At 38.2% G+C, this 12,925-nt stretch overlaps 1 protein-coding gene across 3 annotated transcripts in view; it reads left to right on the top strand.

Moving 5' to 3' along the window:
• The window catches only part of nphs1 (NPHS1 adhesion molecule, nephrin), a 148,171-nt gene that overhangs the window by 129,327 nt on the left and 5,919 nt on the right, over window positions 1-12,925 (top strand). For all 3 annotated transcript variants that reach the window (XM_051862610.1, XM_051862609.1, XM_051862608.1), the window contains exons 34-40: window positions 2,309-2,354; window positions 3,633-3,725; window positions 4,092-4,211; window positions 4,839-4,931; window positions 5,536-5,565; window positions 10,684-10,758; window positions 10,869-10,914. The gene's annotated coding sequence lies outside the window, so the exon portion shown is untranslated. The remainder of the gene's footprint in view (window positions 1-2,308; window positions 2,355-3,632; window positions 3,726-4,091; window positions 4,212-4,838; window positions 4,932-5,535; window positions 5,566-10,683; window positions 10,759-10,868; window positions 10,915-12,925) is intronic.

The following is a 12,925-nucleotide window of genomic DNA, read 5'->3' as shown; positions in this document are numbered from 1 at the left end:
ATATTTGAATTATTTCTGAAGGATCATGTGACACTGAAGACTGGAGTAATGATGCTGAAAATTCAGCTTTGCTTTACAGGAATAAATTACATTTTAAATATATATCAAGATAGAAAAAAAATGTTTACATTGTAATAATATTTCACAGTTTTACTGCATTTTTGATCAAATAATGCAGCCTTGGTGAGCATAAGAGACTTCTTACAAAAACTTTACCAACCCCAAAATTTTGAGCAGTAGTGTATCATTTTGGGGGAAAAAAATGCTAATTTTATTAATTCATTGCTTATTTTAACAACTTGCATGATACAGAAAATCTGACATGGAAAATGTCACGTCATTCTCATGTGCATCTTTGTAATGTATCTTTTCTAAATATATGTGCACAGGGGCGACACAGTTTACCCAGTGACACATCTTACCCCACTTTCCCTGACACCCTATTACTCTGCTATCATTGGTTCATATTTAAATCCGTGGGTTTTGGCTGCAGCAGTCTGTTCTCCACACCTACAGGATTGCAGTATTTTGGTCCTGCTGTTGTTTGATTATACTAATGGAGAGCTTGGTGACTGTAATGCCGGCCTGTCATCTGATGTGTCATAATCCAGTGTTTGTATTATGCGCTTGCTCATGTCACTGTTGCTAAGTAACCCCTCCCATCAGAAACACTGGCAGCCTTCTATTGTTTGGCTTTAATGGATCAAAAGGCACAAATTTCTAAAACAACCATCTCAGAATTGATTGGCTAATAGTAACGTTGGGAAATGTCAAGACCTTTCATCTCAAACACTCTCATTACACGGGCAGAATGTTTACAGCAATATGAGAGAAGCGTAAAGCACCATGACACATACACGGTTGCTAAATATTCAAAATTAATTCTAAAATGATCCTACTTACTACCTATCAAAAGTAAGTTTTTTTTAAAAAATCCTTATGCTCACGAAGACTGTATTTATTTGATCAAAAATACAGTAAAAACAGAAATATAGTGATATAAAAAAAAAAAATCTAACTTTTGACTGGTAGTGCATTTAGGCATTGTCTTGGCAAACTCATTCTGGTAACACACTTTTCTACACACACAATTCGTAACACACACTTTTCTACTATCCAACTATCCAATTAATCACCAATGAATAAGCATAAAACATTTGGTAACATTTTAGGGACTAATTTTCACTATTAACTAGTTATTAACGCATATTACTAGCATATTGGCTGTTTAGAAGTATTTATAAATCACATATTAATGTCTTATTATGCATGACTATTCTACATCCCTCAGTCCTACCCAATACCTAAACTTAACAACTACAACTTACTAACTACCTTACTAACTATTAATAAGCAATACAATTAGGAGTTTACTGAGGCAAAACTTGTAGTTAATAGTGAATTTGTTCCCCAAACTAAAGTGTGACCAAACTTGTTTCTCCAATATTAAAGGGTCAGTTCACCCAAAAATGAAAATTCTGTCATCTCACCTTCATGCCGTTCCACCCCGTAAGACCTTCGTTCATCTTCATAACACAAATTAAGATATTTTTGATAAAATCCGATGGCTCAGTGAGGCCTCGATTGACAGCAAGTTAATTAACACTTTCAAATGCCCAGAAAGCTACTAAAGACATATTTAAAACAGTTCATGTGACTACAGTGGTTCAACCTTAATGTTATGAAGCGACGAGAATACTTTTTGTGTGCCAAAAAAACAAAATGACTACTTTCAACAATATCTAATGATGGGTGATTTCAAAACACTGCTTCATGAAGCCTCGAAGCTTTACAAATCAGTGGTTCAGAACGTGTATCAAACTGCCAAAGTCACATGATTTCAGTAAACGAGGCTTCATTCTGTCATAAGTGTTTCGAAATTTCAATGGTTCACCACTGGGGGGCGTGACTTTGGCAGTCTGATACACGCTCCGAACCACTCGCACAATCCATCACTAGATATTGTTGAATAAAGTCGTTATTTTATTTATTTATTTTTTTTTGGCACACAAAAAGTATTCTTCTTCATAACATTAAGGTTGAACCACTGTAGTCACATGAACGGTTTTAAATATGTCTTTAGTAGCTTTCTGGGCATTTTAAAGTGTTAACTGTCTTGCTGGCAATGCAGGTCTTACTGAGCCATCGGATTTTATGAAAAATATCTTAATTTGTGTTCCGAAGATAACAGCAGAAGTAACAGCAGAACCTTGTGGGAAAATCTCAAAGTAATTTTGTACATGGAGACATTCTTTCTAAGTATAACCTGTTTGTGTATTTGTGATTGTTGATGTTTTCTCTTTTTCAGATCATGTTGCGAGAGGTGTCCTTTTTTCTGTTACTAGTCTTCAGATGTGAGTTATCACTATTCTGCTCCTTTCTCTCTTTCATACACACACACTCACACTCACTCCATCTTTTATTACGTTACACATAGGCTATACACTATAAACATTTGTCAGCATAATCTAATAAAGCCTATTTTTAATAAAATCCTACATTACCAAAAACCACAAATGACCAGCAGGTCTAATATGTGGGATTTTTCACATGAATATTTCCAATAAAAGATTGATTATAGTCTTTTTGCAATAATCACAGTGTTTGCCAGTAGAATTGCTCAGTCTCATGTGGCCATTCATCTTGTGAAGAGATTCATTGGAAAAACTGTGTGTAGCCGGAAAATGCATACAAAAATGCTGCGACTCATCTCTGCTAGACCACAATTAGTCCTTGTTCTGTGGCAGGGTCTATGAGAGGCCTGCCTTCATTACAAACCACTGCACTCTACATCGCCACACTGTTATTATGCCAGACTCAGAATACATTTGCATTCATCTGCTGCATGTGTAATCTTGAACTCTGAAGCCAGCCACGATCATTGTGCTGAATGTGTTCTTCAAACACTCTTAAGTCATAATGGTGTCAGGAGGAGAATGTTGGTTATGCTCTATAAAAATTCCTCAGATCGTCTTGTAACAATCTCAGATATTTGTCTTCACAGCCTTAATGAGAGTATCAGTGATTGGACAGTGCCACTGAACACAGCCAATCACAATCTAACTCACTCCTTCTGTAGTTTTAATAATAATAATAATAAATCTCTTCTTTATTATCTTTATCTTTTTTATATGGTGTCTTCATATTTATACAAACTTCATTTCTCGCTGTTACTTTGAAATAAATATTTTTTATATTATATTTTTATATTTTATATTTATATTTTTAAGCCTTAAATTATAAGTCAGTTCATCCATGCAATAGATATTGTCCATTTTAAGCAGGTGGGTGCTAATGCCATTTTCTGGTTTTTTTATACACTATAAATAATATAAGATACCCATCAGCCTTCAAAATAATATTTGAAAACTTGCCAAGGCACATTGTTGAAAATTCCCCTGGGAAATCAATACCCCAAGATCTTGAACAGTATCCCAGAAAACTTACTTTACGGCAACTCTAAAATATATGAGAGTGTGATCAGCATCCACATGATCACGTATAGATAGTTGCTTACTCTATATTAAAAGAGAAACACAAGATTTCTTCATTCAAACTTTTTCTGTCTTTAAAGAAGCAGATGATGTATTTTAAACCAAAGCCAAAATGTGTGTCTTTTTCTGTCTGTAAAGGTTACACAGCTGAGAATGTGACAAAAACAGAGACCACGACACCACCGGAAAGCTCTACACCTCCATCCAACACTACAAGAGCCATGGGTCATGGTAGGATTTTTTTTTTTTTTTTTTTTTTTAGCATTTTTATTTCCCTGCATAACCATTCGGAGATTGCCTATTATGGCTTACAGAATTGTTAGTTCATGTTTTATCTGTTTATTCTTTTCTCTGTTTGCTGTTTTGAATCTAAGTGTTTCCAATAGAGCTAAACTGAGTTACAGATCCAGTACAAAATGTGTAACAACATTCCCTGGTCTCCCTTACCTTGATAACATACTCTGTAAAGTTTAATCTGACTTGGAAGGAATTGATTTCTGGTGGCATAATAAACCAGCGCTATTTGTTTTGGCTTGTATCACCATCTCATATCTCAAATACAATTCAATCACAAAAGTGTTCTCCTTGTTCTTCCAGTTAACCTGAATGCAACAGGGGAGACAATGACCCCCACCGTACCTGCGGCGATCACAAACATCTCTACAGACTCCTCTATGACCTCCGCTTTGACCCCCAACAAGACATCTGACATACAGCGTAAGCTTTGATGGCTATGACTGAAGTATAACTTTGGTAAAACCTCCGACTCAAACAGAAGGACTTTCAGTGTGGGATTGGGGGATTGGGGGAGGGTAACAGAGCCGGGGATTGCATGAATAGCTGAGAGGCTTCCTCTTTACTCATGCAATTCATATCAAGGGCACACATAACTTAGAAACTAATTAGCAGGTAATTAGAAAATGTTCAACGCTCTTTCCATGCTGAGAGGCTTAAAGATAATGCTGCATTTCCGCGGGATTGCGGAGCACTGTCGTGGTGAGCTGATATGCTTTATGAAGAATCAACCAACCATATATCCTGGGAGAGCGTGCCATTGAAATATGCAAGAATTGAATTTGAAAGACAGGGCCAGACAGAGAATGAGTGCTGCTGGAATTTAATTAGAAGCAATTACGGACAAATCCATAGGATTGAGATAAGGGGAAGCGTCTGCTTTTCACACCGAAAGTCTTTGCTGTCAACCTAAATTTATGTACAAAAACGGGATTCAAAAGCTCACTCCTATTCATAATTCTGTGAATTTGAGGAAAGAATGTACATGCTAGATTAGGTTTCTCTCCTTGTCTTTCTCCCTGACCTCCCCTCCCTCTCATTTTCTCATAGCAACTGCTGTCACCAGCACCACCACCACCAACAGCACCAGAACCTCCAAAACCAGCACCAGAACTTCCGAAACCTCCACAACTGTAGCGTGGGGTAAACTCTCTCTTTTTCCTCATCTGGTGCTTATTTTCACTCATGATAGAACTCAAAGTTTTTGTGACTTGTGTATAAATACTGTCTAAAAATATATTCAAAATATAAATATGTACATTTAAAAATGGTCAACCTAAAAAGTCAATTGTACTGAAATGCAAAAGAAAAAAAATTGTACTTTTCATTGCATCATTTTTGGGTAAGATATCCCTTTAAATTCCAAATGCGTATATGAAATATGAAAAACCCATATCAGTCTCCACTACTTTTTACCTATCAAGTCATTAAGTCATTTGCATAAAGAGCATCTCATTGGCTCAACCCTGATTGGATCATAGAAAATTCATGTTGGAGATCATTTAAGGTGGACAGGTGAAAGGAAAAGTCATCTGATTGTGTCATCCCATTAGAGCCATTAGAAGCAGCAGGCTCATGTATCCATCACAATGAACACAAATATGCCAGCACACACCCACATATATAATAGTAGCTTATTTTGCATATTAAGAAAATTATTAAGTCCATTACATTTTATAGGCACAGACTGTTTTCAGGTCTTGTTTATATGTCAAAACCTCTCTAAACTGTACATTTTCCTCAACAGAAAAGAGATGGGATGAGCCGTTTAATTACAGTAAGTATCTATTTAATCATTCAGTAATTAATGCTGCTTGCTAATGCAGACATCACAATTACCACTGGAACAAACCCCTAACCCAAAGTATTAAACGTCGGCCTATAAATCGTCCCACACCGTTTGTGCTACAGACATGGATGATACTTTAAATCATGTGTTTTTTGGGGAAGAGTTGTGCTAGAATGTTTCTAAATGATTGCACTTATGATTCTCACTTAATGGATGGTAAAACATCACAGTAATCTAATCACAGGGTTATTTTAGTATTATTTATATACTATTATAGTTTTAGCAATATGATTATGTGTTTTTCTTCTTTTTTTAAATATTTCAATTTCGATTTAATTTTATTTGTTTTAATTTTGTGTTAATTCTAGTTTAATTTCTATTCATTATGTGCTTTTGTCATTTTAATTACTTTTTATATTGTTATTTAGGTTTAATTTCATTTTATTTCAGCTTTAGTTAGTCTTACTTTTTATGTATTTCCTGTTAATAATAAATAATAATAATAATAATAATAATAATAATAAACTTAAATTTCAGTTTATTGCCAAGGCATCATTTTGAATTTCCATTTAGTTTTTCAACTAATAATTACATTTTATTTTATTTCAGCTTTATTTTGATTAAAAGAAATGTTTTTAATAGTTTTGCAGTGTCCGAAATGGCATACTGCATAGGTACTACATTTGGTTTGAAACTTACTTAGCAACTGTTAAAAATGTACAGTATGTTCTATATTTTGTATGAATTAAATTCGGACATACAATATCCGCCATGTTGTCACTGTCACGTGACCTACGCCATGTGTCACTTCACTTCACTTAACTTCACAACTCCTCTCCTGTGGCCTCATAGGATATTAAAAGTCCATCGATTGCGCACTTCAGACTCTCATTTAAAGAAGGAGGTCATCCAGGTACTTTTCTCCTGTTTTATGAATACTATGAAATTGGACATACTACTAGTGATGGGAGAAACTGAACAAATAAATTGAACAAATTGCTTTGCAAAATGATTCACTGTTTCAAAACGTTTGAGACGCCACTTGCTGGTGATGCCTGCTTGTCAGAACAGTGTAAGTGCAACAAAAACTCAGGCCAAACATGAATAAAATGTCTCAGGTTACACATGTAACCATGGTTCCCTGAGAAGGGGAACGAGACACTGCGTCCGAAGACACTATGGGGAACGCCTCCAGCATGACTGTGTCTAAAGCACATAATTCAAATGCGACAATGTCATTGGCCGGCGACAGCCCGAGACGTGACTACATGTGCGACTGTGAGTACAAGAGGGCACTTGTAGCACATGTCAACAACTTCTTTGTCTGAAGGAGACATTAGCAGGTATACCCGAAGCATGGCAGCGAGATGCAGTGTCTCGTTCCACTTCTCAGGGAACCATGATTACATGCGTAAACTGAGACGTGCCCTTTCCAATAAGAACTCACACTGCATCCGAAGACACTATGGCACTATGGGGAAGTACCTACTCCGCTATGCTTAGGGAATAACTGCCTAAAGCAAAAAGAAGGCTCAATGGACTTAGATGCTGGAGACCAATCTCTCACTCAGGTCAAACACAGGGCTGTCAGTGACACTATTCCCTAAGGCCACAACCTAGGCCCATGCCCTATGCAAGGAAAAACCCTTACCGGGCCGGACAAAGAGTGCCTGCCCCAGGGCAGAGCTCAAGTTCTGGTAATGCCAGTCCCTGACAGGCATTACCTTTAAGGGAATACAGGAAAAGAGAAAAGTGAGTTCCCTCACCTTGTCACTATACTAGGGGGATCAGGTTCAACCCCTGAGGACCCCAGGGGAGCTGAAAAGACATGCTCAATCCTGCCTGACTCGAAGTCAGCATCTCTGAGCCAAATAAAAATAGGGCCAGGGACAGGTCCAATCAAAGACAGTTTACCAAGGCGGCCTCACAGAGGGCCAACACTTGATGTCACCTTCCATCCGGAGCTTCAGTGTTAGGACAGTTTATCAAGGCAGCCTCCCGGAGGGCCGAACACTTAATGTCACTGCCTAACTAGAGCTCAGGTGAGCGGAAGCCTCAGCAGAATGACTCTCAAAAGCGAGAGGTGGCCAGCCCTACTCAACTTTAGAGACAGTTTACCAAGGCGGCCTCACAGAGGGCCAAAACCTGATGCACTGTCTAACTGGAGCTCAGGTGAGCAGAGGCCTCAGCAGAAAGACTCTCTATAGCGAGAGGAGGCCAGTCATACTCAGATCCAAAGATAGATTATCATGGCGGCCTACATAGGGCAGAATACTTGATGTTACTGTCTAACTTGAGCCCAGGTGAGCTGTGACCTCGGAAGAATGACTATAGTGAAAAGAGGCAAACCAGCTAAAACCAACCACCCAACCAACATAAACTGTTTTTATCAAGGGGGCCAAACCGAGGCCCGAACACCTGATTTCACTGTCTTATTGGACAGGAGCCCAACCATGCTCAACTTCAAAAGACAGTTTACCAAGGCAGCCACACTGGGGGCCGAACACCTGATGTCACTGTCTAACTGGAGCTCAAGTGAGTGGCAGCCTCAGCATAATGACTCCCAAAAAATGAGTGGAGGCCAGCCCTTCTCAACCCTAGTGAGAGTTTACCAAGGTGGCCTCATAGGGGGCCGAAAACTTGATGTCACTGTCTAGCTGGAGCTCAAGTGAGGTGCGGCCTCAGCAGAACAAACTCTCAAAAAGCGAGAAGAGGCCAGCCCTACTCAACCTTAGAAACAGTTTATCAAGACAGCCTCACAGGGGGCCAAACACTTGATGTCACTGTCTAGCTGGAGCTCAAGTGAGTGGAGGCCTCAGTAAAACGACTCTCTATAATGAGAGGAGGCCAAACACACTCAACCTAAAAGACAGTCTTTCAAGGTGGATCAGATCAAGATCAAGATGAGGCCAAACTACACTCAATCTTAAAGGCATCTCACCACAGCGTCGCACAGAGGGCCGACACACTTAATGACACTGTCTAGATAGGACCCAAGAGAGCAGGGGTATCAACCGAACAATTCTCAGACTGAGAGGAGGCCAAACCACACTCAAGGCTAAAAGACAGCTCACCACAGCGGCCGACAGAGGTCTGACACATTTGATGTCACTGTCTAGCTGGAGCTCAGGAGAGAGGAGGCCTAAACAAAACAACTCTCTAGAATATGAGTTGGCCAACTACACTCATCCTAAAATACAACACATCACAGCAGCCCGCAGAGGGCCAACACACTTGGTTTCACTGTCTCGCTGGAGGCGTTCCCCATAGTGTCTTCAGGCGCAATGAGAGTTCCCATTCGAAAGGGAAACGCCTTTTACAAACCCATTGCAAATGTTTTATTGAAAGTAAAATCTATCAAATGCAATTAACTAATCATCTAATAAGATTAAATATCAAGTGTCTGTATAATATGTATTCTTTTATCAATTTTCAGTTTTCTTTGTTCCATGGATGGCTCAGCTAAACAGACCAATAAGAGAGTATTAACTACTATTATGCCTTTTAATTATACTAATGTCTAATTAAAACATCTACAAATGTATAAAACTTATCAAAGATCAGGTAAAAACCATTGACACTTGTTCAATGGTTTGCCGCTGGGCAGTGATCTCAGCGAATCCGCATGATTTATAGGTTCTCAGAGATCATCACTCCTCAGCGGTGAAACATTGAAATTTCGAAACAGTTATGATGCAACAAAGCCTCGTTTACTGAAATCACGTGACTTTGGCAGTTTTGAAACACACGGCGAACCACTGATTCGAAACAAAAGTTTCATAAAAGTTTCGAAGCTTCATGAAGCAGTGTTTCAAAATAGCCCATCACTACATACTACTCAGCTCACATAATGTTTTTCGCCTGCTATATAGTATGGAAGTAGGCATATTACAATGACTAATCAAGAAATGTGACAGTTTCATTTTTAACGTCACAACTGTGCTGTTCAGATGTTAATTGCATGGAGTTTTTTCTGGTACAGCGGCATACAAGCCGCTGACAGTGCGTCCGCACACAAAGACCGGAGGAACTCAATCTCCCTGTCAGTGGAAAGTATTGTGTTTATAAGAAGCACAGAGGTGCCGAGCATGGGAGAACTATTACTAACTCAAGTGCTGTAGTTTAAAGCTTGTGACCTGGCGACAGTCGCTGTTTCAATCACTTCCTATTGTTAGGGCAGCTACAGGGCATCTGATGTTCAAGAAATAGCCTCATTAGCCGTGACCCGTAGATGCCTCTGTTCTGCATTCATTCCCTGGGAACTGAGTTTATAAGTGCCTGAATATGTTCCAGAGTCATCAGTTAAGGGTGTTTTATGCTGGTTGATGTTCACTGTTACTTCTGGGGGGGTTGCCTGCTTTGTGTATACTAAATGATCCCACATGGATAGTAAAACCAGGAATCAGCTACCAGACAACAGTCCCTTAGGAAAAGGGCATACTATAATAATTACTTAATAAAAATGCAATTAAAAAAAAAAAAAAAGCAATTTTACCGCAATACAATTTAAAAAAAATCTTTGATCTTGGTGTGATGTGATCATGTTTGCGAGATTCACAGTAAAATTTAGAGAGCTCATAAAACGTTTTATTATAAAGTTATATTATTATTACTATTATCACCTAGTTCTGGCATGAAACTCTGACGGTGCAGGATGATGGGTCTTTAACTCTTTTGGTAGCATCATTATCTCACAGCACAGCTGACTGGTTGCTGTTGCATCAGCGGCCAATGAGCTTGCTGCTCAAACATTCAAATATTTGGCATTGTTTGCTGTTAGCAGTCTGCAGCACGCTTTCAGAACCCTCCTCCTTCCCCAGCTCCACCTGTGTAGATCTGCTACGGGGGTTAATTCATGTATGTTACATTGTTGAATGTGATAAAGTTTAAGATTTTTTTATAAAACGTACTTTTGCTGCTTCTTCTGCTGAGAGAGAGACATTTAAGGTCGTATGTGACATCCTCACCCAAACATGAAATTAAAATTTATGTGACTTACATATGTTTTTAGACTGTTAGACCAGATTGTTTTGTGTGTGTGTGTGTGTGTGTGTGTGCGCATTGCATTTTTATTTATGCATAACATGATTTTTTTTATTTTTTCAGATTACAGATCTCTGCGTCAAGTAGGGTTGACCATTGCTGCTGTTCTTTTCGTGATGGGAATTTTGGTGCTTGGTTGTAAGTTAACCCAACTTCAAGTTTCAGTCATGATTGCTTCGAACAGTCACGTTTAAAATCCTCAAACCTCTTTCCTCCCTTTTTTTTTTTATTCGTCCTCCGTCTGAAAGGTGGCAAAGTTAAACGAATCCCACGGTGTCGAATTGGCAAAGCAAGGTAAGCAAAATCTCTCTAGTGTGAGTGTGTGTGTTTGTGTAATTTTTAAAGTCAGTGGCATACTACCAAACATATTATTTCTTCAGTATAGTATAGACTGTGCAGTATGCTTATTTGACAAAATGTTCACTATGTATACAACAGAGCACAGTGTGGAGAATAATGTATACACACAATGCATGATGAATAAACTGGAAATAGTATAAGCAGCCATTTTTAATACCTTTCTTGATTCATTTTTTTTATTATTATTGGACTGCCCAAAGGGTAATATTTTCATTCTTTTGGACTGCTTAAATATATTTTTATATAAACAGTATGCCATTCTGAATATTAGGCTAAAATAGTAGGTGGCATACAGTATATACTGAACATAATTTGATATATTCAGTAATTAATAATTGTATATAACATTTTAAACCAGTATTTATATATAATAACTAGTAAAACACTAATAAATATTTTTATATTACTTTTTTATTTACACTATGTAACTTTTGGCCCTCTAGCAGTTAAAAAACAAAACTGCAATCATTTTGCGGAAGTACTTTTTTTGGTTGTGCTTTAGCTCTGTGTGACTGTGCAGATGAATATGTGACCTGTGCTGGCAAAATTAGTTGGAATGCACTACAAGCAAAACAAGTAAAAAAAAAAATGTCAATTTTGGTCTAATTTGAGGTTTTCACAAAAATTAGTTAATTAAGCCCTCATCTAGCGATCCCAATGCTCCAAATAGCAATTAAACATCTAAAAGTATCTTTATTTGTATGTTTTCTGAGAGGAGTACCTTTCCTTTGTCCATGAAAAATGGCGTTTTTCTCTGCTCGCTTCTCGACGACTGGCGCTTCCAGTCTGCTCTCTTTGTAAAACGCAGCATTCCCATGTTATGAATATTCATAGTGAATTCTCGATGGCTGAACCAATGAAATGTGATTTTCAAACTCATGCTGATGTAAACAAAATTATCTTACTCACGCTGACTGACAGATCCAAAGTGCTCACACAAAGACACCTCAGACAGCGTGCGATCCCAATATACACATATATTACAGTATCTTGGCGAGTACTCATACAAACATTATCTGTTAAGTTTTAAGTGAACGTTTGGTTAACTGCTGGGAAAAAACATCTGATGTGTAACATTATATTAGAATTAGATCCGTGTGGTACAGTAGGTCTTAGGTTGTCTGTTTCATTAAAGGCACAATATGTAAGATTTTCATATTAAAATATCCAAAAACCACTTGCACAGTGTTATATATTTCGTTCAGCTGTGTACTTACATTATCCTAAATGTTTCCAAGAATTTGTAAATTCAGAGAAATTCACAGTTTTAAATAGTGCCTGTCCCTCATCACTTGTCGCCTGTCAATGACGTAATATATGCGTTATCCCTGGTTTCCCCTTGTACTGCATAGTAACCATGGCAACAGACGCGGACAGCTGCGTAACGTCTAGCGGCACGCTGTTGTTGTTTCATTAAAACATTATGGACCATGGCCAGCAAACTTTGGGACAAAAGGAGAAATAAAACAAGGATCAATATCAGCGTAGCGTTTCTGAGATAGTGAGAGCTTTGCGACAAACTTTGACTTGACAGAGACGCCGCTCTTGCATGTTAGTAGACAAATAGCTCAACACGATGAAATGTTAGAATATCATCAGTATGATATTATAATGTTGATCTAGCTTACTGTTAGTCTCATACAGCCAACAAACTAATACATAGAATAACATTGCAACTTTCAACACACATGCAGTTTAGTATGACAGTGAAATGTTAGACCAAGTGAAACAGCGTTGCGTTACCTGACAATTTGAATTCATCAAATAAACTGACCTGTATGAGTAGTATTTCAGCACTTGCGAGTAGTTCGGTAGAATGAAATGTCCTCATTCCTTTATATCCCCCAGGATTCGCCTGCAACACTGACATCTGTCTCTCATTAGCAATCGCGCCTGCGATTCTCGGCCACGCCCTGCTTCATACCACAGTCATGTTAAAAAAAAA

The sequence above is a fragment of the Ctenopharyngodon idella genome, chromosome 15 (assembly GCF_019924925.1).
Source record: "Ctenopharyngodon idella isolate HZGC_01 chromosome 15, HZGC01, whole genome shotgun sequence".
Taxonomy (NCBI): Eukaryota; Metazoa; Chordata; class Actinopteri; order Cypriniformes; family Xenocyprididae; genus Ctenopharyngodon; species Ctenopharyngodon idella.
Note: the sequence above shows the minus strand (reverse complement) of the source record. Positions and strands in the feature narration are given on the sequence as shown.